We start from the raw sequence: 27,870 nt of genomic DNA, 5'->3' as shown, positions 1-27,870 counted from the left end.
GGTTGCTGGCGACGTTGAAAAAGCATGGGAAACCCTAACTGCTGAGTTAGAGCCTTCTAGATTATTTGGGCTTGGATTAGGTTTGGACCTGAACCAGATTCTGGATCTGCTGGAATTGAGCCCCAGGTTTTATTGTAACTGGGCCTTTTGGCCTTGTAATAATAACGGTAATAATAATAATAGTATATATAATAAAACGAGAACGGACGATAATGATTGTCGATGCTAAGGAACACACTGCTAACAGAACAGTGCGCGGGACATTAATTAAATTTATTGAATATGCGTACAATACACATCTCCCTGGCAACTTTAGTAAACATATTCTAACACAGCCAAATTCTTTATACACTGTTATTTATTCCTCCGTTACATATGTAAAAGATTCTCTCTCTCTCTCTCTCTCTCTCTCTCTCTCTCTCTCTCTCTCTCTCTCTCTCTCTCTCTCTCTCTCCTCTCTCTCTCTCTGTGCGCGCGCGCGCGCTCGTCTGCGTCAATATATTCTCATTTTTCATTATATTTGAACCTAGTTTTGTATACATCCTACACGGGCAGACTCGCTTTATTATTTATAAAGAAAGCTCTGCTTCTGAAGTTCTTTGGTTTCTTCTCTGCATTAAGCTAGGGCTTGAGTACTCGATACCACAATCAGACACACAAACGTTGGATGAAACAGTTGACTCTGGAATTGAGCTTGTTGCACTTGGCTGACTTTGATTCCTGAAACTCTGAAAAGCTACTGATGACTGTTGCCCGGGGGACTCGGGAGTTCGATGACCTTGAGCCTCTTCGGCAACTCATTTTAGAAGATTCATCACAGTAGGAAGAAACCTCGATGAAGTAGAGATTAGCCCGGCAAGCTGGAGAGGAGGTGAACAGAGAAATTGAATCACTGGGTAACATTCCAAGCAACAAAATAAAACATGAAATATTGAGGGCATAATCCCACAGTAAGACGTTTCAGCACCAACTCGTGCTCATCATCTCTGAGTGAGTATATTATATATCATGCTTTCATTCGCATGCCAAAAATCCAAATTAGAGTTTTGAAAGAAGACATGAAATGGGCAACTTCACATGAAACGGTAAGTCGCTGGTGACAACTACAAGCACAATTGTCAAAAGTAGAGTGAATTCTCTTTCATACTCACCGTGCCATGTTGAAACTGCCCTGGGACATCCATCGTTACCCACATGGCTTTTGAGATTAAAAATGCAACAAATAGAAACATGAGATAGAGAGGATTCCTGTTTCATCAGCAGATAAATATAATGAGCACAAAAATTAACACGACCGATTGTAAACTAGGAAGATTCATACTAGTATAATGAACTAAGATGCAATCAGGCTTCGGATGAATATTCATGCTAAAACCGGGGCTTGGAAATGTTGGTTAAGAACAGTCGTCCATCATACCATGGTAGCAGCCTCCTAGGAATGGGTTTGTAGCCCCAACTACTGCTAACAACTAGGAGCTTAACGTCCTTTAAACGAGCATTGCCCAGGAACAAAACAAGTTCAAAGAAAGGGACGAATAACTGCACCATACAAAAGATTACATGATGTTACCTTAGAAGAAGCATAAATTCATTAAATCCAAGGATAACCATTCCTGCAATTGCCCATGCAGGAGGTAACCAGGAGTTACTTCGCTTGTACGCCTCCTAAAATAAGAAACAAAATAATTATAAAGATAACCTAAACTATGTCCTCATTGATATGCCATCTCCTACAACTAGAAAGACAGCAACCAACTGGAGCACTAAATAATATACCTGTGCTGAAATAGCTTGAGTGACTGTAAATTCTGTCTCTGCTTTGAATTGTCTCCACAATGACTTGCATTGCACCGGTGTAATCAGGGTATTTTCAGGAGGTACCTAATACATGTGCTAATTTTAAATAAGAACTTTGGTTTGATGAACTTATTTACATTACAAAACTAACCAACCCCCATTACATCCTCCCATGTGCTAGAGGCAAAAGGGTCTGGAGAAGTCACGGTTCCTTCCATTAGGGAAGAAAATAATACGTTTTCAATTTTATCTGGTTTCCCGTCCAACCGTATGACAGCCATAACAGCTAACAGCCTCAGAGACTGCAAACAGTACAATAGTTGAAAGCCTTTCAGATTGCTGCAGCATGCAATTAGTGTATATTAAAGTTCCACAAATGAAATAATCCAAAAACATTACTGCAATACGAGCATCCTTGGTAATGGTCTTAATGTCTTCTTTTCCGGTCCAAACTCTTGGCATTGAATCGTTGTCATGACTGAAGATAGTTGAGAACCTGATACATTACATCAAGAATTAAACACAGCAGACTATTAAAATCAAACAGCAACAATCAAGAAATTGAAATTTAAGATTCTCTACCTATCCTTCATGAGGATCAGAACTTTTCCAGCCTGTTTTTCTTGCCTAATCCCTCAAACCTTGCAGCATTCTATCCATTGTAGGTTGGTCTAACTCAAAACTAGAAATAGCAGTTGAAAACTCTGACACGGAATTCTCAGTCTCACGTGTAAGAAGTTTTCTTATTGAAGCCCAGGTGTCTCTTCCAGCAGCATCAAGTACAAGTACAGACTCCACTGGTTCAGATAGTGATTGTCTAAGTTTTTCCTCAGTAAAACTAAAATCTCAGCACTTTGCTGATTGATAAAACAATAGTGAAAAGTTTTAATAAATATCTACAAGGCTGAATTACTAAATAAAATCACCTCATATCTAGCAATCAGTTCAGACAATTTTTGCATTGCGAACAGATGATATGTGAGCATCAATATCACGTCGCAGTTTTTCCCTCACTTTAGAAGCATCCCAATTAGCCTGTCTGATAACAGCATCTGTAAGAGAAGAAAAATAGACCATGAAAGCATATAAACAAGTTGAACATACTAAACTCAGTACTTCTAAAATCATATTATTATGAAAATTTAGGATTGCTTGGCAAAGTTCAAGAATTCACTACATTACCTGTGTCATAACCATTTTTTATAAAACTATTTTTTATTATTATTTAAAAACAATTATGACTTTTATTTTGGAAAATGGATGATTTTGAATTGATTTGAATAAAATTGAAAAGAGTCGCCATCGACCTTTGGGTTAGGTAGGTCGAATACCTAAAAACGTCTTTTACAACAATTTTAAGAAAAATCATTTTTTTAAAAAAACAAGATTCGGTCTGTGTTACCAAAGATTCATTTAAACGGATCCGGGAGTCGGTTACGTACGGGGAAGGGTAAACACCCCTCTCAACGCCCAAAATCGGTACTTAGTCACTTATATATCGTCGTAAATGATAGAACTTAAAGTTTGAATCAGAAGTAAAAATATGATCTATTTATTGAATATTTGTTAAAATAATAAAAATACTTCACTTGGTAAGAAATCTCAAGATTTGCAATCCTCCAACGGGAAAGCTATCTCATCTATTTCTCATCTATAAAGTATATTCTATCTTTGAATTACTACCAAATAATATCGACAAGAGTATATAAAATAAATTATACTTAATTTATCCAAAACATGTATTGTTAATATTAACATAGAGAACATTAATACAATAAAAATTATAAAAAAATAGAATGATAAATCAATTATAATTTATTTATTGAATATTACTTGAAATAATAGAAATACTTAACTTGGTGAGAAATCCCGAGATTTGCAATCCTCCATCGGGAAAGCTATCTCGTCTATTTTTCATCTATAAAGTATATTCTATCTTTGAATTAACACCAAATTATATCGAGATGAGTATAAAGTAAATCATACTTTGTTCATCTAAAACCTATATAGCTAATTATTAGAAAATACATTAACATATTGAACGTTATAAAAATAATAAATAAAAGTAATAAAAATGAAATAAAATTTTAAAGTACCTATTAAGTAAAATGAACGTCTATAACATAAGTAAGCTTAACCATATCACACAATAATATAAATAATAGTGACTATTAACCAATATATATATATCTATATAAATATTTCCTAATATTAACTCATACTAAACACAAATATTAAAGAAAATATAATAAATAAGTAAAAACAATAACATAAGTAAAAAAAATAAATTATACATATATTTAGCAAAAGTATCTAAACAAATCTAAACAAAATGACCATAACTAAGCAAGTAAACAACCCATATAAAATTTACACAGTGACTATAAATTGTATTAAAAAAAACTCAGGTTTTAAATACTTAAATTAATACTTTTCTATGTTATGACCAAATGACTAAAATAAAACAAATGAAACATACAATGCAAATTCGGTATTTAAGCCAAACAGAAAAGCAGTGAGCAAAATGTGAGAATTATAAACACAAAGTACAAATGTTGAAACTTACAAAATATTACTGCAAGGTGACCAATACATAAACGTTACAAACTTGAGGTATAAAATACAACATAAATAAAATACAATAAATGGCTACATCATAAACGTTCAAAACCTGGGAGCCCCTTTTACACAGTTTACCCATGATGAAATTACAACCGAGTCCTCATCCTAAACGGCGCCGTTTTGGACTCGGTTTATAAGGCTAAACCCAAGCCCTTCCCCAGTGACATCTCTCATTTCTCACTCTCCTCTCTCCAGAAAACAGAGAACCAAAGAGGCTCTCCACCTCTCTCCCTTATCCTCCGCCTCTCTCCGCCGTGGAGAAAAAACAGAGGTCACAAACGCCGTAAATCGGCGGCGAAAACCCTAGAGAACCCCAAACCTTTCCTTCTTCCCTCTCCTTCCAAAGACAGAGAGCCAAAATGGCTCTCGACCCTCGCCTCCTCGCCTTCCTTCTCTCATCCTCAACCGAGGATTTAAACCCTAAACTCCCCGGCCACCGTAGATCGTTGACCACGGGGAGTAACCTCATCTCTCTCACCTAAAAAAAACTAGGTGAATCAACCCCAAAACCCACTGCACTCCAAACCCTAACTACCCTAGAAGAGGAAAAGGCTTTACCTTTGGGATGGTTCCTCACTGCTCCGAAGAGATGGGTAAGGGCTCGGTTTCTTTGCAGGTATCGTTCTTTTTCCCTTTTCTTTCCTTTCTATTTCTCTCCCTTTTTTTTTGTCAACCCGAACCTTCTCCCTCTATTCTTTTTTTTTCCTCCTCTGGTTTTTTGGTTCCTTTCCTTTATGTTGAGTATTTGGTGAGATGATGATACCTAGTGTAGGGCATGGCTTTTTCTGATTTGTTTAATCTGTTAAATCCCGAAGAATCGGGATTTAATCTTAGTTTTTAATGGGTTCTTGATTTGAGGGTGAAATTTTGAGATTTTAGGTATGGGGTTTCTGATTTGGTTATTGTTGGGTACTGTAGATGATATTTGGGTTGACGTTCTACAGATTTTTCACTGTAGATGATGATTGCGGCGTGGGAACGATGGCTGGATCATCGGGAATGCGCCGGAACAGTGGCCTCGGCGTGGCATTTCATCTGCCGGGGCGGCTGCTGATGATTAGGGTAAACCCTAATCTATGTTTGGGTTGCTGAGCGGGCCTGGAATTAGGCCTGTAAAAAATATGTATATTGTAAATAATAATAATAATAATAATAATAATAATAATAATAATAATAAAATAATAATAATAATAATAAATAATAATAATAATAATAATAAATAATAATAAAATAAATATAAAAGACCCGGACAAAAACGAGTGTCTACAGCTGCCCCTCTTTGCACATACTTGTGTTAACAAGAATAGGGCAAAGACGACAAGACAACACGTTTTTGTCTGGTTCTCCCCTTTTCCATAGAAATTGGATAATGCTGGTTGTTGGGGACGACACTGCTCATACATGATGAAGAGGTCTGGTCGTCTAAGGGTGGATGACACGACTCATACGTGATGAAGAGTTTCTGGCCATCTTTAGGAAAGGTGATAACTCGGTTCCTACGTGATGAGGACGGCTGATTATCTAAGGTTGACACGGCTCCTACGTGATGAGGAAGTCTGGTCGTCTAAGGGTAGATGACATGGTTCATACATGATGAAGAACTCTGGCCATCTTTAGGAAGGGTGATAACTCGGTTCCTACGTGATGAGGACGGCTGATTATCTAAGGTTGACACGGCTCCTACGTGATGAGGAAGTCTGGTCAGTTGATGTTGACTGATTCATTGCTTCAATAATGAAATAAATCTTGAAGATCCTGTAAAAATGGTCATATGCCATGATTTCATGTTATCAATATGCTCTAAGAATGATCTAAATGCATGTTTAAAGGGTTATGTTCAGTTCGATCCTGGCATTGAGAATCTCTCATACTCTTTGATCGGAACATGCGATATTTATGCATTTATCCATGCCTGGTTACTTTCTTGACCTCTCATTAAATATTCTTTGACTTGGTCCCTCCGATCTACCCCGAGAGAGTTTATCTTGCCTCTTTGATTCTTTGGTCATTGATTGATTTTTCAGAGAAAATTCATTCAGAATGGCCTCTCCTTGTTGCATGCCTTTAAATTGGGACTTCTTTGCTTGGGAAAAGTATGATTATGTTGAAACTGATTTCTTTGATTTAAACCCTTTTTTTTTCAATGATTTGTTTAATGATTGATGGGAGCGTGCCTTTGTATGTGCTCTCTGGCGAACACCTGTTTCAAAATCCCCATACTCTGACACTTTTCAGAGTAAGGCATAATAATAAAAAATTTGGTGAATATATACAAGGACAATGAATCAAATTTGACAAGTTTCATGGAAAAGAGGCAATGAGAAATTATAATCTTTTGGGGACAAGAAACAAGTAAGTACAAAGGAAGATCAAAGGACAAATATAGTGAATATCAAATGCTGAATCCTTTTACTTCCTCACAGCAAATCTTTCTTGAAAGTTGACATGTGTTTCGAAGATTCAGATCGTACAAAAGATGTGTGAGCATGAGAGTCTTTCCCTGAACTGTCAGGCTTCCGAGGGAATCCGCCATTTCAACTTCTGGCTATTCGAGCCGTCCATTACGGATTTTCAACTCGAATCCTCCTTTGGTTTCAAGACGCCCATTTTGGGTTTTCATCTTGAACCCTCCTTTATTTAATTTTTCTTTTCTTTTTTTTTGATTGATTTTTTTTGATTGATTTAAGTGTAATATCGTTTGACCGAATCGGAATTCACGGGATTAGGCAAATCTTCTCCATCCATTTCTGTTAACACCAAAGCTCCTCCTGAGAATGCCTTTTTTACAACATAGGGACCTTCCCAGTTCGGCATCCACTTCCCTCGAAAGTCTTTTTGCATAGGTAGGATCTTTTTTAGTACCAAATCGCCTTCATGAAATTCTCGAGGTCTGACTTTCTTGTCATATGCTCGTATCATCCTTTTCTGGTACATTTGGCCATGGCAGATAGCTCTCAGCCTTTTCTCCTCAATCAAATTTAATTGATCAAACCTACTTTGTACCCAATCAGCCTCATCCAGTTTCAACTCCATCAATACTCTCAAAGAAGGTATTTCCACCTCAACAGGTAAAACTGCTTCCATCCCATATACCAAAGAGAATGGTGTTGCCCCAGTAGATGTACGAACGGACGTGCGATAAGCAAGCAACGCAAAAGGTAATTTTTCATGCCAGTCCCTATATGTTTCAGTTGCTTTTGTGATGATCTTCTTGATGTTTTTATTCGCTGCCTCTACTGCCCCATTCATTTTTGGGCGATAAGGAGCCGAATTGTGATGTTTGATCTTTAACTTTGTGCAAACTTCCTTCATTAAATCGTTGTTCAAATTCAATGCATTATCTGTGATGATCCTTTCAGGTGTTCCATATCTACAAATGATTTCTCTTTTTAGAAATCTGCACACTGCTCCTTTTGTGACATTAGCATAAGAGGCAGCTTCAACCCATTTGGTGAAGTAGTCTATAGCCACTAAGATAAAACGATGTCCATTGAGGCCTTCGGTGAAATTGCCCCAATGACATCGATGCCCCACATTGAAAATGGCCAAGGTGCGTTCATTACATGGAGTGGTGAAGGAGGAACATGTATTTGGTTATCATGAATCTGGCATTTATGACATCTTCGAGCAAATCTGATACAATCTCCTTCCATAGTGGACCAATAGTACCCAAACCTCATGATTTTTCTAACCATTGTGAATCCATTAGCATGTGTTCCACAAACTCCTTCATGGACTTCCTCAAGTATTTTCTTGGCCTCAATTCTATCAACACATCTCAAAAGCACCTGATCCTTGCCTTTTTTATACAATATATCTCCATCAAGGACATACCCCATTGCTAATCTTCTTACGGTCCGTTTATCATTCTCAGTTGCCTCCGCTGGGTAAGCCGATACTTCACATACTGGAGAATATCATAATACCATGGGAGACTATCATCCTCTTCTTCCTCTATGTTGCAACAATGAGCTGGCATTCTCTTATACTCATCCGAATAGGCATCATTCGAGATTGATCATCGGCCTTAAACATAGCTGCCAACGTAGCCAAGGCATCTGCCATTTGATTTTCTTCACGAGGAAGATAAGCAAAAGAAATTTCTTCAAACTCTTTGATCAACTCCATCACCAAGTTCTTGTATTCTATCAACTTGGAGTCTCGAGTCATCCATTCCCCGCGAAGCTGATAAATAACCAGAGCAGAATCGCCGAATACTTCTAGGCTTTTAACTTTGCGCTCAATTGCAGCTTGAATACCCAAGATACATGCTTCATACTCTGCCATATTGTTAGTGCTTTCAAAGGCGAGCCTACTAGTAAAAGGATAATGATCTCCCTCAGGTGAAACTAGTATTGCCCCAATTCCATGTCCCACAGCATTAGAAGCGCCATCGAAGTTCATTTTCCATGCTTCATTTTTCGGAGTATCTTCTTCAGTAACAAATATACTCATCAAGTCCTCATTCGGAAAATCAAATTTTACTGGCTCATAGTCTTCTAATGCTCTGCTTGCCAAGAAATCTGCAATAGCACTCCCTTTAGCTGATTTCTGGTTCATATAGACTATATCAAATTCGGACAACAACATTTGCCATCTCGCCATCCTTCCAGTTAGAGCCGTTGATTCCATCAGGTACTTTAACGGATCCAGTCTTGATATCAACCAGGTAGTATGATACAACAAATACTGTCTCAGCCTCTTAGTAGTCCATACTAAAGCACAACACAGCTTTTCGATAGAGGAGTATCGAGTCTCACAGTCAGTGAATTTCTTACTGAGATAGTAAATAGCTCGTTCTCTTCTTCCAGTTTCGTCATGTTGGGCCAACACACATCCCATGGACTTCTCAAAGACAGTCAAATATAAAATCAATGGTTTAATTGGAATTGGTGGCATCAAGACAGGAGCATTAATTAAGTAACCCTTAATTCTATCGAAGCATTCTTGGAAACTATCATCCCATTCTCCTGGGTTTCGCTTTCTCAGTAATCGGAATATTGGATCACATTTCTCAGTCAACTGCGAGATGAATCTGGCAATATAATTTAACCTCCCCAGAAAACCTCGTACTTCTTTTTGCGTTCTAGGGGGAGGTAATTCCAAAATTGTTTTGACTTTATTAGGATCTATTTCTATCCCACTCTCACTGACTACAAATCCCAATAACTTCCCTGAAGTAGCTCCAAATGTGCACTTGGTTGGGTTAAGCTTGAGCTGGTATTTTCTTAATCTTAAAAACAGTTTCCTTAAGACTTTTACATGTTCTTCTTCAGTTTGTGATTTAGCAATCATATCATCCACGTACACTTCTATCTCCTTGTGCATCATATCGTGGAACAACGTAACCATTGCTCTTTGATATGTTGCCCCGGCGTTCTTAAGTCCGAAGGGCATCACCTTGTAACAAAATGTACCCCACATTGTCACAAAAGTTGTCTTTTCCATGTCTTTTGGGTCCATCTTAATTTGATTGTAACCTGAGAAACCATCCATGAAAGAGAAAAGAGCATGACCAGCCGTATTGTCAACCAAAGTATCGATATGTGGGAGTGGAAAATTATCTTTGGGGCTCGCTCGATTGAGATCCCGGTAGTCAACACACATCCGAACTTTGCCATCTTTCTTTGGAACTGGCACTATGTTTGCTACCCATTCAGGGTACTTGGCCACTTGTAAAAATCCAGCATCGAATTGTTTTTTCACTTCTTCCTTGATTTTTAATAGCATATCTGGTCTCATTCTTCGAAGCTTTTGCTGAACAGGCTTGCATTCCGGCTTTATTGATAGCTTGTGCATCACAATGTCAGTCTCCAACCCCGGCATATCTTGATAAGACCAAGCAAACACATCCCTATATTCCCGAAGAAGGCTTATAAGACCATCTCTTATTTTTGGTGAGAGTGAAGTGCCAATTTTAACTTCCTTTATATCCTCTTCTGTTCCCAAATTTATTGTTTCAGTTGTCTCTTTGTGGGGCAATATTTGTCTATCTTCTTGCTCCATCATTCTAACAAGCTCAGAGTTTAACTCACATTCCTCTTCATCTTTATAACCCTCAGATTCTTCGAGACACATGTCATTTTCAAAATCAATTTGTGGTTCAAAAGTATCATTACTCGAACAGTTGATATCTGAAGACCTGCGAATCAAAAAGGAGTATATTTGGTTGTGGACAAAAATTTTATCTAATATTTATCAAGAAAATAATTATCAATAAAGAATAAAGAATACTCAAGAGATGAATAAAATACTTGCTAAGATTAGAATGAAAGAAGAACACTGTTTCATTAAAGCAATGACAAATAACAATTTGTCCTTTTAAAAAAGCCCTATTATATTTGGGTCAAAAGGAGACAGATTTGTTATTATGCATTACTTTGAAAAGTGCTTATAGAACATAGGGAGTTCTTCAACAATGTAATTGTTCAAAACATAGCCAGGAGGACACGGACGGATTGATGCCAATGAACACTCTCCAGTAGACTCTTCTGTGATAACGTTGATGCTCAGGCTTCCCAATAAATCTTCAACAAATTCTGTATCTTCAATATCCCCTGACTGTTTCAGCGTGTCAATCACAAATCCTCCAGACACAAAAGATTTGGAGAGTGGTGGAATGACCATGGGTCCCTAAACAAGGTCTTCTCCCTTTACTCTTGCCTTCCTCCTTTCCTTAAGCTTTTGTGCATCTCTGACTTTATCATGGTACGTTGGTCTGTATCCAAGACCAAAATAATTTCTTTTAGGAACTGGAGCCAGCCCTTCAGTGATGCCTTGCAGTTTCTTTCCCAAACCTTTCCCTACCTTTGCTCCTCTAGCTAATGTCTCTTTTAATTGCATCTTTGTATTTTTTGAAAGATGAGGAATGGGAATTCTTTTGCCTTCAGAGATAAAAGTAGCATTAACAAATTCCAAGGACTGGAAAGAGAACTCTAGTGCATTTTCATCTACCCCTACATATGGTGCATCTGTAGTGATAGAGGCAATGATGTCTTCTTCCGCTTTGATGGTCACCAGAGTCCCATCAACAATGAATCGGAGCTTTTGGTGAAGGGAGGAAGGAACTGCCCCAGCCATGTGAATCCAGGGTCTCCCTAGCAAGCAACTATAACTCGGATGAATATCCATGACAACAAAATCTACTTCAAATGTTGTAGGGCCAATTCTGAGAGGGATAATCATCTTCCCCATTATCTTGCGTTCTGTCCCATCAAATGCCCTTACAGCATTGCCACAAACCCTCATTTGTGATACATCCACAGGAAGTCTATTTAGAGTGGCGAATGGCATAACATTCAAGGCCGATCCATTTTCAATTAACACCCCTGAGACGATGACTCCTTTGCAATGAGCCGTAAGGTGTAAAGCCTTGCCCCTGCCTTTTCCTTCTTCAGGTATTTCATCATCATAAAAATAAATGAAATTATCTGCATTAATATGGTTTACCATCCTGTCCACACGTTCCACTGGTATATCCTTCCCTACAAAAGTTTCATTCAGCACTTTGATCAGAGTATTTCGATGTACTTCCGAATGCAACAGTAGAGATAACATTGAAATCCGTGCTGGGGTCTTATGAAGCTGTTCCACAATGTTATACTTGCTGTGTTTTAGAAACTTTAAGAATTCCTGAGCCTCCTCAATCTTAACAGGTTCATTCAATTTATCATCGGGATCTTTAATAATCACATCCCTTGCTTTATCAGCCTTTCCAGGAGCATAGCATCTTCCACTCCTGGTGAAAAATCCAACTTCAGCAACCTCTTCCTCCTTACTCTCAGGAGTATTAATTTGGCATGTATAGTCCCAGGGAACACTCTTGTTACTCTTGTAGGCAAAAGGCGCAGGGGTTTTGATCACCACCCTAGATGTTATACTTCCACTGCTGCCCTCGTAATTTGGTTTTGATATGACCAGGACATGCTTTTTTAAATTCTTCTCAGCTTCCCTTGAATTTTCTTCAGAAGCGCATATATATCTTTCATTCTCACTCATTCTTTCTTCATAGAACTGCAACTCCTGCTCGTTCATTAATTCTTGGACTATTTGCCTGAATTCTTGAATGTCCTGAATTTGATGACCATTTTCACCATGGTATTCACAAAAGTTTTCTGTCTTTTCCGTTGAGCATTCATTTCTAGGGCTCAACAACCCTCTCTCCTTTATTTAAGCATATACCCATTTCAGTGGTGTTCTTATTTCTTCAATTCTCCTTTTAATTTTCTGATTTTTCTCAATAGCGTTCACTCCCTGATTCTGATGATTTGGAAGCGGGTTTGCAGCAACACAGGGTGCTTCAGAATCATTAAAGGACACCACCTTTCTCTTGATCAGATCTTCAACCACTCTTTTAAAAGCGAGACACTTTTCAATGTTATGTCCTCTGAGATTTGCATGATATTCGCATGTCTCATTTTCGTTGAACCATTTTGGATAAGGTGGTTTAATTGGATCAATGAATTTTGGTGACACTACGTGAGCTTGGACTAATCCATGGAAGAGCTCACTGTAGGTCATTGGTATGGGAGTGAACGTCATCCTTTCATTGTTATGCTCGCGCTTAGTCTCTCCTTGGGATGAAGAAGAATTTCCCATCTTCGGCTTACTCACAGAGAAATTTACATTATTCACCTCTCCTTCTTTCCTTTTCACATAGGGTTTCTTTGCAGGAGTTTGGCTACCGACAATCTGCCCCTTCTTTAATGCTCTCTCGATCATCTCTCCGCACATCACGATATCAGAGAAGCTCTTAGTTGCCACTCCTAACATATGATCAATATAAGGAGATCTTAACGTATCTATAAACATGGTTATAAACTCCCTCTCAATAAGTGGTGGGTGCACTTGAGCAGCAATATCCCTCCAGCGCTGAGCGTATTGTCTGAAGGTCTCATTATGCTTCATCTCCATATTTTGGAGAGTAATACGATCAGGCATCATGTCGGTAACGTGTTGATATTGTTCTTTAAACGCATTGGCCAAATCCTTCCAAGACCCTATTTTAGCTCGGGTTAATTGGTTATACCATCTGACAGCTGACCCCGTCAAGCTGGCCTGGAAACAGTGAATTAATAGCCCATCATCCTTCACAAATCTTGTCATTCTTCGACAAAACATGGTCAAGTGAGCAACAAGACAAGTTTTCCCATCATACTTTTCAAATTCCGGCATTTTGAACTTTGGTGGTAATACTAGGTCTGGCACAAGACTCAATTCCTCTGCATTCATTCCGTCTTGAGAACTCTGCTTTCCCATTTCTTTAAAAAACCCTTTGCACCAGTCCTTTAAATGCTCTGGTACTTCCGTTTTAGGTTTCTCTATTTCCTCAGGATCTACATCAATATACTCATAAGGACTGTTTTGAGGGTTAGTCGTGGCCATTTGAACCTTACAGCTGAAGACCTGCAGGATGCTCAACTAGCTTTTCAGGTGAGATAACTAGTCTCGGGGTAGACTCCTGCCTAGAAACTTCAACAGGGGCAGTGCTTGGTTCTTTAACTGTTTCAGTACGTAACCCAGACATCTTGGTCATCATCTCATTCATCATATTAGCCTGGCTTTGCAGGATTTGATCTATAATTGACTTTTGTGACTGATCCATCTTTGCCTGCCATTCTTGTTGTATTCTTAGTAAATCTTCTTGCATTTCTTTCTTTAATTGATCAAGCTTGGCCTCCATGGCTCTACTTCGCGTGTGATGAGGATTGGAGTTTTTACTTGCCAGAATCGTCTGTCACATAACCCTTCGGAAATTAATTTTATTGTTCTTTTCAAATTCGAATGCATATTATTGGTAATGTGCTATAAATGATGCATTTTATTGGTGATGCATTATAAATGATGAATTTACTTATGCATAATGAATGATGCAAGTATGAAATGCAAATAAAAGGCGTTGACCCAAGCAGTAACCATTCGGAAATACTTTCATTGGATAAAAAGTTTCACTCATTACAAAGGAGTTCTATTACATATAAGGCCTAGCCCTCAGACTCAGCTCTACAATTTCATTCATAATGGCGATGATCTCCCTTGTATATTCAGAAACCGGATTTGTGCGCAGTTGGATGATCTCGCTCTATTGGCTAATTCGTTCATGTACCGAGCCACTTCACCATTTGAGCAATAGCTTCCCCCATCATGCGCTCGCGTTCTTCTACCAAGGATCGATAATGCTCATATGTATTTTCCCATCCCTTATTGATGCGTTTGATTTCTTTTTCTAGATTGGTAATATGAATTCGAAATTTCTGGAGTTCACCATTCAATTCTCTGATTTCCTTCTGGAAGGATTTGTTTTCTTCGAGAGCAACTCTTAGGTCCACTGAAGCGGGAGGAACTTGCACTTGCAGAAGGGATTGCTCAAGGTTCGATACATGACTTTTGAGCTCATCATTCATAGCTTGAGATTGGTTCATCTCATGTTCGAATCTCATCTGTAATTCTCCCATCTCTCCCGTGAGCTCATCTACTTGCTGACTTTTTGTAGAGAATCTCTGCATCCACGATCCAATATCTGCCTGCTTTCTATCGAGGATTCGATTCCATCCCTGTCTCTCAGACCACATCTCTTCTTTCTTTCGCTTTCTTTCTTCTTCGAGCTCTAAAATTCTTCGATCTTTGTCCTCAAAGTCCTCAATCATACTGTTCATCTCAGTTTTTAACCCCTGGACTTGATTCTTTTCTTCTTCTAATTCCTTCAGGCTGACTCTTTTCTTCATGGAGTTTTTGAGCTCTACGAGCCTCAGCTTTATACTGCTTGATCAATTCCTTTTTATCGGCTTCTAACTCGCATACTTTTGCTTTTCCAGCATCTATCTTCTTGATCTGACACTTGTTCTCAATTTCCAGACTTTTGATTCGCCGTCTTGCAGCTGCTAATTCTCTGGATCCAAGTCTCTTTCTCACTTGCTGCACCCTTTGATAATCTTTTTTTAAGTCTTCTAAATCGGCTTCCACCTCCTCTTTCCGTTCTCTCATCATTATAAACTGTCTGGCATGAAATTCAGCCTCGATAGTCAACATGAAGTTTTCTCTCTCCATCTCTATTTTCTTGGAATCTTTAGCCTTTTCCATTCAAACTCAATTCTTTGGATTTCCAAATTCGAAGGGATATTTCTGATTTGTTCTTCTATCGACCTTGATCCCTCTCCAGATGTTAAAGGTATTTTATCATTTACCCTCCTGATTCTCCAGGCTTCATAATCAGGCGTCAAGATAACATCCGCTCCAATTACTTTAGTCCTAAAAGTCATCCTCCAAGAATCAGCCACATCTTTGATTTTCTTTCTATAATTGCCTTCTTTATAATCAAATTCAGCACCAGTCAACCCATGAGTCACGGGAACAAACTGTCGGGCACCGTACTGTCTCAATATCAACAAAGGAGCGTATCCCACTCCTCCCCACAGTCCCAGTAATATAATCTAGTCCAAATCTCCACACTTGAACAAGATTTGCGTATGCATCAGCCACGGTGTTCGCCATGCTATGTTTTGACTCTGTAGATTCCGGAAGAAATCAATCCATTGATCTTTCTGAGATACTTCCGGCCACTCCTTCGTAAGGTACTCAGCAACAGGAGAATAATCTTTCAAAAAACGATTATAGTTGACTTTTTCCTCCTTCCAGAAATGGCTTCTGATCCACATAGTAAGCAATTGAACACAGCCCATAAAATGACCTCCCCCTAACCTTCTACATATATTCAAAGATCGGAAAGTTTCAGCAAGAATCGCATGGACTGGATTCACCTCTCTTCCTAACTTCTCAACCAAATCGACTACTGCTAGCTCGATCAGCCCCAAACATTTTGGAAAGATTACCAAACCATATATACCCAGAGCAAATACATCTCTACGCACGTTTTCATCTACGTGTGCTTCAGCTATCTTTTGTAAGTGAGACCACGACACTCCCTCACTTTCTCCCTTGCGTTGCAAGCGATCATTTACCCATTTGTCGCTTGTGCCCGAGATCTTTGCAAGCTTTGACTTAAAAGAAGGCCCTTTTATCGATCGGGAGTAAACTTTGTCCACTTTAACGCTTGGCAAATTCAACAGAAATTGGTATTCCTCGAGGGTTGGAGTCATGTCCTCTCGGTTGAATGTGAAACAACTATAGGCCGGATTCCAAAACTGTATTATGCTTCGTATGAGAACCGGATCTACCTTCACGTATATCAGATGAAATATATCTCCATAAGTCTGCTGAAAAGCTTGCCTCTCAATAAGATTCCAACTTTCCCAAATTGTTTTCAATCCCTGAAGCTCATTCTGTTTTAAAGAAGCTGGTGTATAATCAGACAGATCCGACACGTAGTTCCCTGATAGACTATCTCCCTGCTCTTTCTGCTTGGCTTCGGACCAGTTCCTTACATCTGCTGGATTCACTTCTTTGTTTAAGAAACTCCTTTCCATCGTGAAAGTCTTTCCACTTTATCGATACTCATAGATCAATCGCCTTTTCTAATGATATGTCTATGCGGTATATAAAAAAATAAACAAAACAAACAAAACAGTTAGTCAAAACAATTGTATAAATTTAACATAAAAAGATAAGTAAAACGGGAAATAAATCTATTCTATTTATGTATTATCTACCCGAATAATATTCCTCAAAAAGGGTCCTACCCAAACATGCTCTCTACCCTCATTAATTAAATTCTAACTGCACCTAAATTCTATTTCACATGCTTTAAAAGAATAAATCTATTCTACACTCAAAATAATAATAAAATAAAAAAAAAGGTTAGAGGGTTTCTCCATTGTGTACGCCTATTTTGGGTACCTATTGACGGACAGAGGTTCAGTATGACTCTACCTAGTGTGACCGTTCTATGGTTCACTATATGCATGGTTTCAGCTCTAACAGGAAAAAAAGGAACTCGAATTGTCCTTGATGTCGGTGCCCCCTTGGGCTACCAAACCCTCAATCCTCACCCATTACAGGTTTCAAATGGACCGAGTTCAATTCGAGGGGATTCACTGCCTTATACCCATACGAGGAATAAATTCCTACGAAGGTATAAGGTATGTATCCCATGGGTTATTTGTTAAAACTCATACGAAGAATAAATTCTTACGAGAGTAAAGCAATCACCCTAACTAATTTGAATCGAAGCTCATGTCTAGAGCTCATGTTATGCCAATGAAAGTGATGTATGTGAGGAGAAACAAACAAACCTTTGACTCAAAAACAGAGAAAATAAAATAAAAAAAATAACCCTCAACGAGAACTAAGAAATATCTGAAAAAATGAAAACAATTAAAATGTTAGTATATAAAAATAAAGAGATAAAATAATAAATAAAAATTCAATACATAGATCATAGTTTTACTAAAGATTCGAACTTATAATTTCCACCATAACGACCATATATAAGCGACCGACAGCCTGACTCTCTAGTGTCCCCAGCAGAGTCGCCAAGCTGTCATAACCATTTTTTATAAAACTATTTTTTATTATTATTTAAAAACAATTATGACTTTTATTTTGGAAAATGGATGATTTTGAATTGATTTGAATAAAATTGAAAAGAGTCGCCATCGACCTTTGGGTTAGGTAGGTCGAATACCTAAAAACGTCTTTTACAACAATTTTAAGAAAAATCATTTTTTTAAAAAAACAAGATTCGGTCTGTGTTACCAAAGATTCATTTAAACGGATCCGGGAGTCGGTTACGTACGGGGAAGGGTAAACACCCCTCTCAACGCCCAAAATCGGTACTTAGTCACTTATATATCGTCGTAAATGATAGAACTTAAAGTTTGAATCAGAAGTAAAAATATGATCTATTTATTGAATATTTGTTAAAATAATAAAAATACTTCACTTGGTAAGAAATCTCAAGATTTGTAATCCTCCAACGGGAAAGCTATCTCATCTATTTCTCATCTATAAAGTATATTCTATTTTTGAATTACTACCAAAATAATATCGACAAGAGTATAAAATAAATTATACTTAATTTATCCAAAACATGTATTGTGAATATTAACATAGAGATCATTAATACAATAAAAATTATAAAAAAATAGAATGATAAATCAATTATAATTTATTTATTGAATATTACTTGAAATAATAGAAATACTTAACTTGGTGAGAAATCCCGAGATTTGCAATCCTCCATCGGGAAAGCTATCTCGTCTATTTTTCATCTATAAAGTATATTCTATCTTTGAATTAACACCAAATTATATCGAGATGAGTATAAAGTAAATCATACTTTCATCTAAAACCTATATAGTTAATTATTAGAAAATACATTAACATATTGAACGTTATAAAAATAATAAATAAAAGTAATAAAAATGAAATAAAATTTTAAAGTACCTATTAAGTAAAATGAACGTCTATAACATAAGTAAGCTTAACCATATCACACAATAATATAAATAATAGTGACTATTAACCAATATATATATATCTATATAAATATTTCCTAATATTAACTCATACTAAACACAAATATTAAAGAAAATATAATAAATAAGTAAAAACAATAACATAAGTAAAAAAAATAAATTATACATATATTTAGCAAAAGTATCTAAACAAATCTAAACAAAATGACCATAACTAAGGAAGTAAACAACCCATATAAAATTTACACAGTGACTATAAATTGTATTAAAAAAAACTCAGGTTTTAAATACTTAAATTAATACTTTTCTATGTTATGACTAAATGACTAAAATAAAACAAATGAAACATACAATGCAAATTCGGTATTTAAGCCAAACAAAAAAGCAGTGAGCAAAATGTGAGAATTATAAACACAGAGTACAAATGTTGAAACTTACAAAATATTACTGCAAGGTGACCAATACATAAACGTTACAAACTTGAGGTATAAAATACAACATAAATAAAATACAATAAATGGCTACATCATAAACGTTCAAAACCTGGGAGCCCCTTTTACACAGTTTACCCATGATGAAATTACAACCGAGTCCTCATCCTAAACGGCACCGTTTTGGACTCGATTTATAAGGCTAAACCCAAGCCCTTCCCCAGTGACATCTCTCATTTCTCACGTCTCCTCCTCTCTCCAGAAAACAGAGAACCAAAGAGGCTCTCCACCTCTCTCCCTTATCCTCCGCCTCTCTCCGCCGTGGAGAAAAAACAGAGGTCACAAACGCCGTAAATCGGCGGCGAAAACCCTAGAGAACCCCAAACCTTTCCTTCTTCCCTCTCCTTCCAAAGACAGAGAGCCAAAATGGCTCTCGACCCTCGCCTCCTCGCCTTCCTTCTCTCATCCTCAACCGAGGATTTAAACCCTAAACTCCCCGGCCACCATAGATCGTTGACCACGGAGTAACCTCATCTCTCTCACCTAAAAAAAACTAGGTGAATCAACCCCAAAACCCACTGCACTCCAAACCCTAACTACCCTAGAAGAGGAAAAGGCTTTACCTTTGGGATGGTTCCTCACTGCTCCGAAGAGATGGGTAAGGGCTCGGTTTCTTTGCAGGTATTGTTCTTTTTCCCTTTTCTTTCCTTTCTATTTCTCTCCCTTTTTTTTGTCAACCCGAACCTTCTCTCTCTATTCTTTTTTTTTTCCTCCTCTGGTTTTTTGGTTCCTTTCCTTTATGTTGAGTATTTGGTGAGATGATGATACCTAGTGTAGGGCATGGCTTTTTCTGATTTGTTTAATCTGTTAAATCCCGAAGAATCGGGATTTAATCTTAGTTTTTAATGGGTTCTTGATTTGAGGGTGAAATTTTGAGATTTTAGGTATGGGGTTTCTGATTTGGTTATTGTTGGGTACTGTAGATGATATTTGGGTTGACGTTCTACAGGTTTTTCACTGTAGATGATGATTGCGGCGTGGGAACGATGGCTGGATCGTCGGGAATGCGCCGGAACAGTGGCCTCGGCGTGGCATTTCATTTGCCGGGGCGGCTGCTGATGATTAGGGTAAACCCTAATCTATGTTTGGGTTGCTGAGCGGGCCTGGAATTAGGCCTGTAAAAAATATGTATATTGTAAATAATAATAATAATAATAATAATAATAATAATAATAATAATAATAAATAATAATAAAATAAATATAAAAGACCCGGACAAAAACGGGTGTCTACAACCTGCACATCCTTTGTCAAACTCAAGCATACAAGACCTGGTACATGCACTAGAAGAAGCTGCAAATTCTTCTCCTTCCTTTAGCATCTGTTCCAGTCTAGATTTAAAATCTTCAAGTGCTTTGAAGCATAGATGTCCCAGCAGGTTGAGAAAAGCAGGATGCACAAGCTGCTCAATTCAAGAGAGCACCTCAACCAGAGGAGTTTTTTTGCGATATCAGAAGTTTCAACAAGCTTACTCATTGTGACACAAACGAAAATCATACCAACATGTTAGACTCAGGAGCACATACATATATGCAAATGATCCTAAAGATAATGAAGCACTCACTTGGCTATTTAGTCATCAATGCATACGTCAGTAGACTAGTTGGCAGGTTATTTAATTTACAATCAAGGAGAGTCAGAAATTTCATTCTACAAATTAAAATATAACACTCACCGCAAGAAAGCTCTAAACATAACCTCAAGCAGGGATTAATAGAACCAAAAAGAAATTGCAAATAAAAATGATAGATATCGACAAAATCAGACCTCCCATAATACTGTAAATTCATGAAAAAAAAGGAATTAAGAAATGCTGCAGTTGCATGTACGGCCATAAATTCAATAAAAAGATCCCTGGTAAATGCTACAAGCTACTTAGAATTAAATTTAAAAGCTTGAATGTTAACTAGACAAACAATCTAGCTTTTGAAACAAAATGAGCATAAAAGTGGTAGAGGCAAATGGAATTTACATCCAAAGCTTTTGACTCTAGTTGTTTCGTTTTGCATTTCTTACACCCTCGTCGAAGTAGATTGCCTCTGAATCATATCTATGGCAAAAGAAATTGAAAGTGCACAAGCAGGATTATGGTTTGTAGGGAAAAGAACAGTGGTCCCATATGAATCATAAAATTATCAAAACCATTAAAAAATTAAGAAAAACTAGGAACTGCCCATGGAAGTTTGATGAGTGAAGAAACCTTCCAACTTAACAAAAACTGGTATCATAATGCATGGCTTAAAGCCTTTACTTGCATCTAATTTAAATCAAAATAGAGGTGCGTCGTACAACAATTATGTCACTCAACATACCAGCCATAGAGATAAACTTACTCTGAAAAGTAGGTTTCTAGGATAGAGCTCAGCTTTCTCCCAAAACCAGATACTGACCCAGATACAGCTTCTTCCAATGCTAACCAATCCTACACAATATATACTATTATTATTACTAAAAAGCATTCAACAAAAAAGTAGCATCTAAGTGGAAGATAGCTGCAAAGTACCGCATCAGAGGATAGGCGAGAGAACTTCTCATTGGCAATCTCTTCGGAACTGTGGCAACCATTACCTAATGAACATGATGAAATAAACATTTACTTGATCAAGGAAAAAAGAAATACTATCTGGATAGGAAGATTAGGATGAAGAGAAACCTTGTGAGCAGGAAGATCCAGATCCTTATTCTCTTTTGTAACTTTCCATATCTGTTGTGCACTGAAAGAGAATCCAGAGGTAGAATCACAAATTCATGATAATCCATATGTTAGTATTTTACTAACATAAATACATTCCACCATATCTCCATACTATATTTGAAATTCATCATCTAACAAAATATTCAACTCTTAATAATAATTCCTTATAACATTGGAACCAACTTTTCCAATTTACTCAAAATGGTCTTCACCATTTTACCACTTAAATTCTTAATACCAATAATTTCCACATTGAAATTATTTTCATTCAAATGTTTTTACAAAAACATAAATACATTTAAGTACCCCAACTATGCAATTGTTTTACTTAAATCACCAATCATTTCAATCTTCCCAAAATAATCAATTTCACATCTAACACTCATTTCAATTCTCAAACAACAATTTCCAGCATAGTACATCAATTATACAACACTTACACAACAACCCATTAATTTTCCAGAATTCAGACAACTCGCACTACCCTTAAAGAATCATTATTCTGTATTGATATAGACACTGGAATTCATTTACGTTTCTTCCGTTAAAAACTAGACTTGAATACAAATCTATCCATACAAATAAATTCTTCTAATTCATTCTGTACAATTTATGGTGAATTTTCAAAGTTCACCAACATAATCTGTTTTGTACAGAATTATGCTGTCCGACTTTTCTGACATTTCCTCAGTTAAAAATTCATATATATTTGTATATAACTTGAAATTGATTCCTGTTTATTTTAAACAAAACTAGATCCATATATATGAACACAATATATAAAAATAACCTCCAAATTATGTTTATATATATTTTCTGGTGAATTTTCGAACCTACTGCCAGAATCAAAATCCAAACTGTTTCTTTTAACTTCATCCCTAGGTTCTTCATCAATTTTCCAAAATTTACGAATTTATCCAAAACTTTTCAAAACTTAAGAAATGATCCCCAATTTTTCTAAGGCTTGAAGAATACTTCCTTCATCATTTCCAACCCATATCAAATTTTTCCTTAATTTTTCTCACTCAAACAATCCATGACCAAAATTTAAAGAACAAGTTCTAGTAAGATTAAACAAGTTCTAATCATCTTTCATGCTTGAATATGAATCAACTACTTCACAAACATTAAAATCCATCATCAATTTCATGATCCCTTTTTATGAACACAAACCCTTAAATTTAGGATCTTTGAACACCAACAAGATTACCATGTCATATTGGTACCAAAAGATAGAGTTTTTCGCATACAACCATTTTCTATATACAACTTACACAAAATCATAAGTAAATTGCTTGAAAAATGGAGTTGAAAATTTTCTCTTACGTAGGAGAAACCCACGGCAAGCTTGGATGAGGAAGAAGATGAAAATACTCCTCCATTATTGATAGTCTAATATAAAATAATCCAACACATGGCATAATGAAATTTTTTATTCAAATCAATAGGAAATTCCATTTTTGCCATTAATGAAATTCCATATTTACCATAAAACCTAGCCATCTGATTATTATCATATTACAAAGTCAAACATAAATTATTTTGACTTTGACTTCCGAAATTCACCTTGAATTTTCAAATCTTGCGTTTTAGTCACTAAATTCCACTGTTTTGGTTAAATCTAAAAATTTGCACATTCCCAGACCAAATTTCTCTGATCCAAAATATTAAATAATATTTCCAACCATTTTATAACATCCTTCAAATTTTTGTAAAATTCCAATTCGATCTGAAATACCGATTTCCTTACCGACTTTAACATTTTATAGTTTTTCTTTACTAAATTCCAAATCCAAAAAAATATGATTTCTATAACTCCACTATCAATAGTAAACCATCTATTTATGGAATAAAAATTCTTTTTAGGAAATTATCACTTAATTCCCTAAGTTTTCTCCCCAAATTTCTACTTTGACCATCAAACTTTCAAAATTTTCATTTTGGTCATTGTCTAAATTTTTGGGGTATTACAATATTCCTGCGTCCAGACGTGGTTTTGGTGCATCGGCCACTACGTGGTGCAGGAGAAGGATCGGGTGCAAGAACGAGACTGGGTGTTTCTTCAACAGGGACAGTAGGTGGATATTCAGGGGTCTCAGAACGGTGTGGATCAGGAGTCGGTTCATCAACTGGAGGGTAGGCTGCATCTTGCTCGGTCTCGGGAGATGCCTCGGTATTGAATGTCGGCAGAATTTCATCCGGAAAGCCAGGGAAATTTTGTTGAACGTGGGGAAGAATTTCTTGAAACATCGGTTCCACCACAATATCTCTATGCTTCACATATCCAAAGAAATTACGGATGTCACCATGTAAAGCATGCAGGTGAGTCTGAGTCTGCATCACAACTTCCTCGAGAGCAAGTAACCTTGCCTCGGCATTTGATTGTTCAGTACCTGAAGATTGCTCATGAGTAGGGTCCTTAGACTTTGGATTTTCAATCCCCAATAACAGTGGTAATCTAGCCCTAGTTATGCCCAAAATTCCAGGTAAAATTTCATCAAAAGCATTCTCTTCAACCTTTTTCTTACGACACAAAGCAGTAATTAAATTAAGGAACATTAAAGCATTTGCCTTTTTACCCAAACACTCATGAACTTGATGAACAATGATTCTACCAACATAAATAGGATTTGATACCATGATCGAGTGTAAAAACATTAAACGAGAAAGTGATACAGTCGTATTGTGAGATGTAGGTATGCGATTGTGTTTGAAGAAATGGTTTCATAGCTTGGTGTGCCTTTGAAGACGCTCATGGTTGATCGAATATTGGCTGGTTAGGCGACCATTCCACTCAGTGTTTGCGAAGCACAAGTCCTCCAAAATCTTGTCATATGTAGTGCTATCAGCATCATTTGTGAATGTGGCATGTCGGTCCTCCACATCCTGTAAATGAAAATACCTATTAATCGCAGAGGGTGCAAACCGAATTTGTTTACCTCGCACAAAAATAGAGTGTTGGTTCGGCTTGAAGATGTTGGCGTAAAACTCCTTAACCAACGAGGCATTAACTGAACCCAGATGTCTTGCAAACTTCTTCAGTTTGAATGGAGTAACAATGTCCATCACGTCCGGTCCAAAGCCTCCGTCGGTCTCCTCGGTAAAAATAAAACCCAACTCAAAGAAGAGCTTTTGGTTCTTAAATTTTGAAACCGTGCCTTGGCTTCATCGTTCTCAAACTGTTGCAAAGTGGAAGCCTCGGTTGCAGTCGGTCTTGTACGCACCATTTTCAATGTTTGTAAAGCAAGAAAAATGAAAAAGGAAGAAACTTCGAGAGTGTTAAAAGCTTGAAGGATATTCGACTATGGGGGAGAATAAGAGAAGAATATGAAGAAATGAGAGAGAAAAAGTAAAAGTTAAAAATGAAAGAGAAAAAGTTAATAATAAAGATAAAAGAAAAAGTTAAAAATGAGAGGGAAAATGGGTGATAGGACGGTTAAAAAAATTGAGTGGATGGGGGTTAATGCTTGTATGGGGAAGAAAAATATCCTGTCAAAAGTAATGATGATGATGGGACAAAACTATGGAGAGAGAAAAGTAAAAATCAGAAATAAATTAAATTAAAAAGCAACAAATCAAAGGAATATCTTCCCCATTTAATGCGCTGTCCTTTCCTCCCTTTGGTAACCACTCCCTACACGGTTTGCAGCACTGTGGTCCCTACGAATCAAATAAAAAATTATCTATAAAATAAAATAAAAATAAAAATAAAAAAAGATTAAATTTAAATTTTTATTTATGCACAGACACAAATTCAATGTTGTGGAATCGAAATTTGGTTCTCAGCTGGGCACTTTTCAACATCGTGCAGATGCAAAACTGCTTTGTTGTACGGTAGTGGGACTCCATTATAGGCTTTGAGATGCTGGCCATTGACTTTGAAAATCGTCCCATCTATATTCTTGATGTCAACCTCTCCATGGGGATAGACATGATGCACCTCAAATGGTCCTGACCATCGAGATTTGAGCTTTACAGGAAAGATTTCAAGTCTGGAGTTATAGAGCAAGACTTGTTGGCCCACATGAAAATGTCGTGGCATCAGTTTTTGGTCATGCCACTTCTTGGTTTTCTCCATGTATATCCGAGCATTCTCATATGCTTGTGCTCTAAACTATTCCATCTCATTGAGTTCCAATAATCTCTGCTCCCTAGCTAATTGAGCATCAAAATTCAATTGCTTGATGGCCCATTATGCCTTATGTTCAAGTTAAACCGGTAGATGACAAGTTTTCCCATACACTAGCTTGAATGGTGACATTCCTAAAGGAGTCTTGAACGTTGTTCTGTATGCCGAAAGTGATTCATCCAACTTTGGCGACAATCCTTACGCCTTGGGTTCACCACTTTCTCTAAAATATACTTAATCTCTCGAAAGGATATCTCAGCTTGGCCATTTGTCTGCGGATGATATGACGTGGCAATCTTATGTCGAACTCCATATCTCCTCAATTCCTTGGTAATCAACTTGTTATCAAAGTGGGTTCCCTCATCACTTATGATAGCACGAGGTACTCCAAACCGAGTGAAAATATACTTGTGCAAAAACTTGAGTACGGTTTTAGAGTCATTCCTTGATGTTGCTATTGCTTCCACCCATTTTGGTACATAATCCACAGCAAGCAAGATATATAGATTTCCTCTAGAATATGGGAATGGTCCCGTGAAATCGATGCCCCACACATCAAATACACTATTTCCAGAATATTTTGCAGTGGCATTTCATGTCGTCTGGAGATGTTTTCAGTCCGCTGAAATCGATCACAAGCTTTGTAAAATGCTTGAGCATCTTTAAATAGAGTTGGCCAGTAAAAGCCTGGTTGTAGGACCTTAGCAGCAGTCCTTGCTCCACCAAAATGGCCTCCATATGGGGCTGAATGACAATGGTACAAAATGTCACGTTCTTCTTCTTCAGGTACACATCGTCTAATGAGTTGATCGGCATAACGCTTGAACAAATATGACTCATCCCAAAAATAGCGCCTTGCATCATTCTTGAACTTCTTTTTAGCCTGACTGTCTAAATCAAAAAGCAATATTCCACTAACAAGAAAATTAACAAGGTCAGTGTACTACGGGATTGACGCGACATATAAAATTTTCTCACCATGAAATTTCTCTTGAATATCTACAGTGTCATGGCATTCAAAATTGTTTTCTAGCCTAGATAAGTGATAAGCAACTTGATTTTCAGTTTCTTTTCTATCTACCACCTCTAAGTCAAATTCTTGCAAAAGTAATATCCACCTAATAAGTCTAGGTTTGGCATCCTTTTTGTTCACTAAGTATTTTATATCTGAATGATCAGTGTGAACAATAACTATAGTGCCTATTAGGTAAGGTCTAAATTTATCAAAAGTAAATACCACGACAAGTAATTCTTTCTCAGTGGTGGTGTAGTTTAATCGTGCTTCATTCAAAGTGCGAATAGAATAATAAATAACATGAAATATTTTACCTCAGCGTTACCTCAAAATAGCTCCTACGATATAATCGCTTGCATTACACATCAGCTCAAATGGTGATGTCCAATCGGGAGGAACTACAATAGGTGCCAAGATTAATCGTCATTTCAACTCAGTGGATGTGCCAAGGCATAATTCGTCAAACACAAAGGGTTGGTTTTGTTGAAGCAATGTGCACAAGGGCTTAGAAATCTTGGATAAGTCTTTGATAAACCTTCTATAGAATCCAACATATCCAAGAAAACTTCTTATACCCTTGACCGAAGTTGGTGGTGTCAACTTTTCAATTACTTCAATCTTCGCTTTGTCTACCTCTATATCCTTGTGAGAAATTTTGTGGCCTAATACAATGCCTTTAGTCACCATGAAGTGACATTTTCCCAATTTAAGACCAACTCAGCCTCCTCGCATCTTTTGAGAACTTTTGC

The 27,870-nt window shown here is 37.1% G+C and overlaps 1 pseudogene; it reads right to left on the bottom strand.

Annotated features, from left to right (window-relative positions):
* Positions 1-511: 511 nt before the first annotated feature.
* LOC120121247 lies at positions 512-21,759 on the bottom strand (annotated as a pseudogene).
* Between the last annotated feature and the right edge of the window lie 6,111 nt (positions 21,760-27,870).

The sequence above is a fragment of the Hibiscus syriacus genome, unplaced genomic scaffold (genome assembly GCF_006381635.1).
Source record: "Hibiscus syriacus cultivar Baekdansim isolate YM2019G1 unplaced genomic scaffold, ASM638163v2 tig00110365_pilon, whole genome shotgun sequence".
Taxonomy (NCBI): domain Eukaryota; kingdom Viridiplantae; phylum Streptophyta; class Magnoliopsida; order Malvales; family Malvaceae; genus Hibiscus; species Hibiscus syriacus.
The sequence above is the reverse complement of the archived record's forward strand: the minus strand, read 5'-3'. Positions and strand labels throughout refer to the sequence as shown.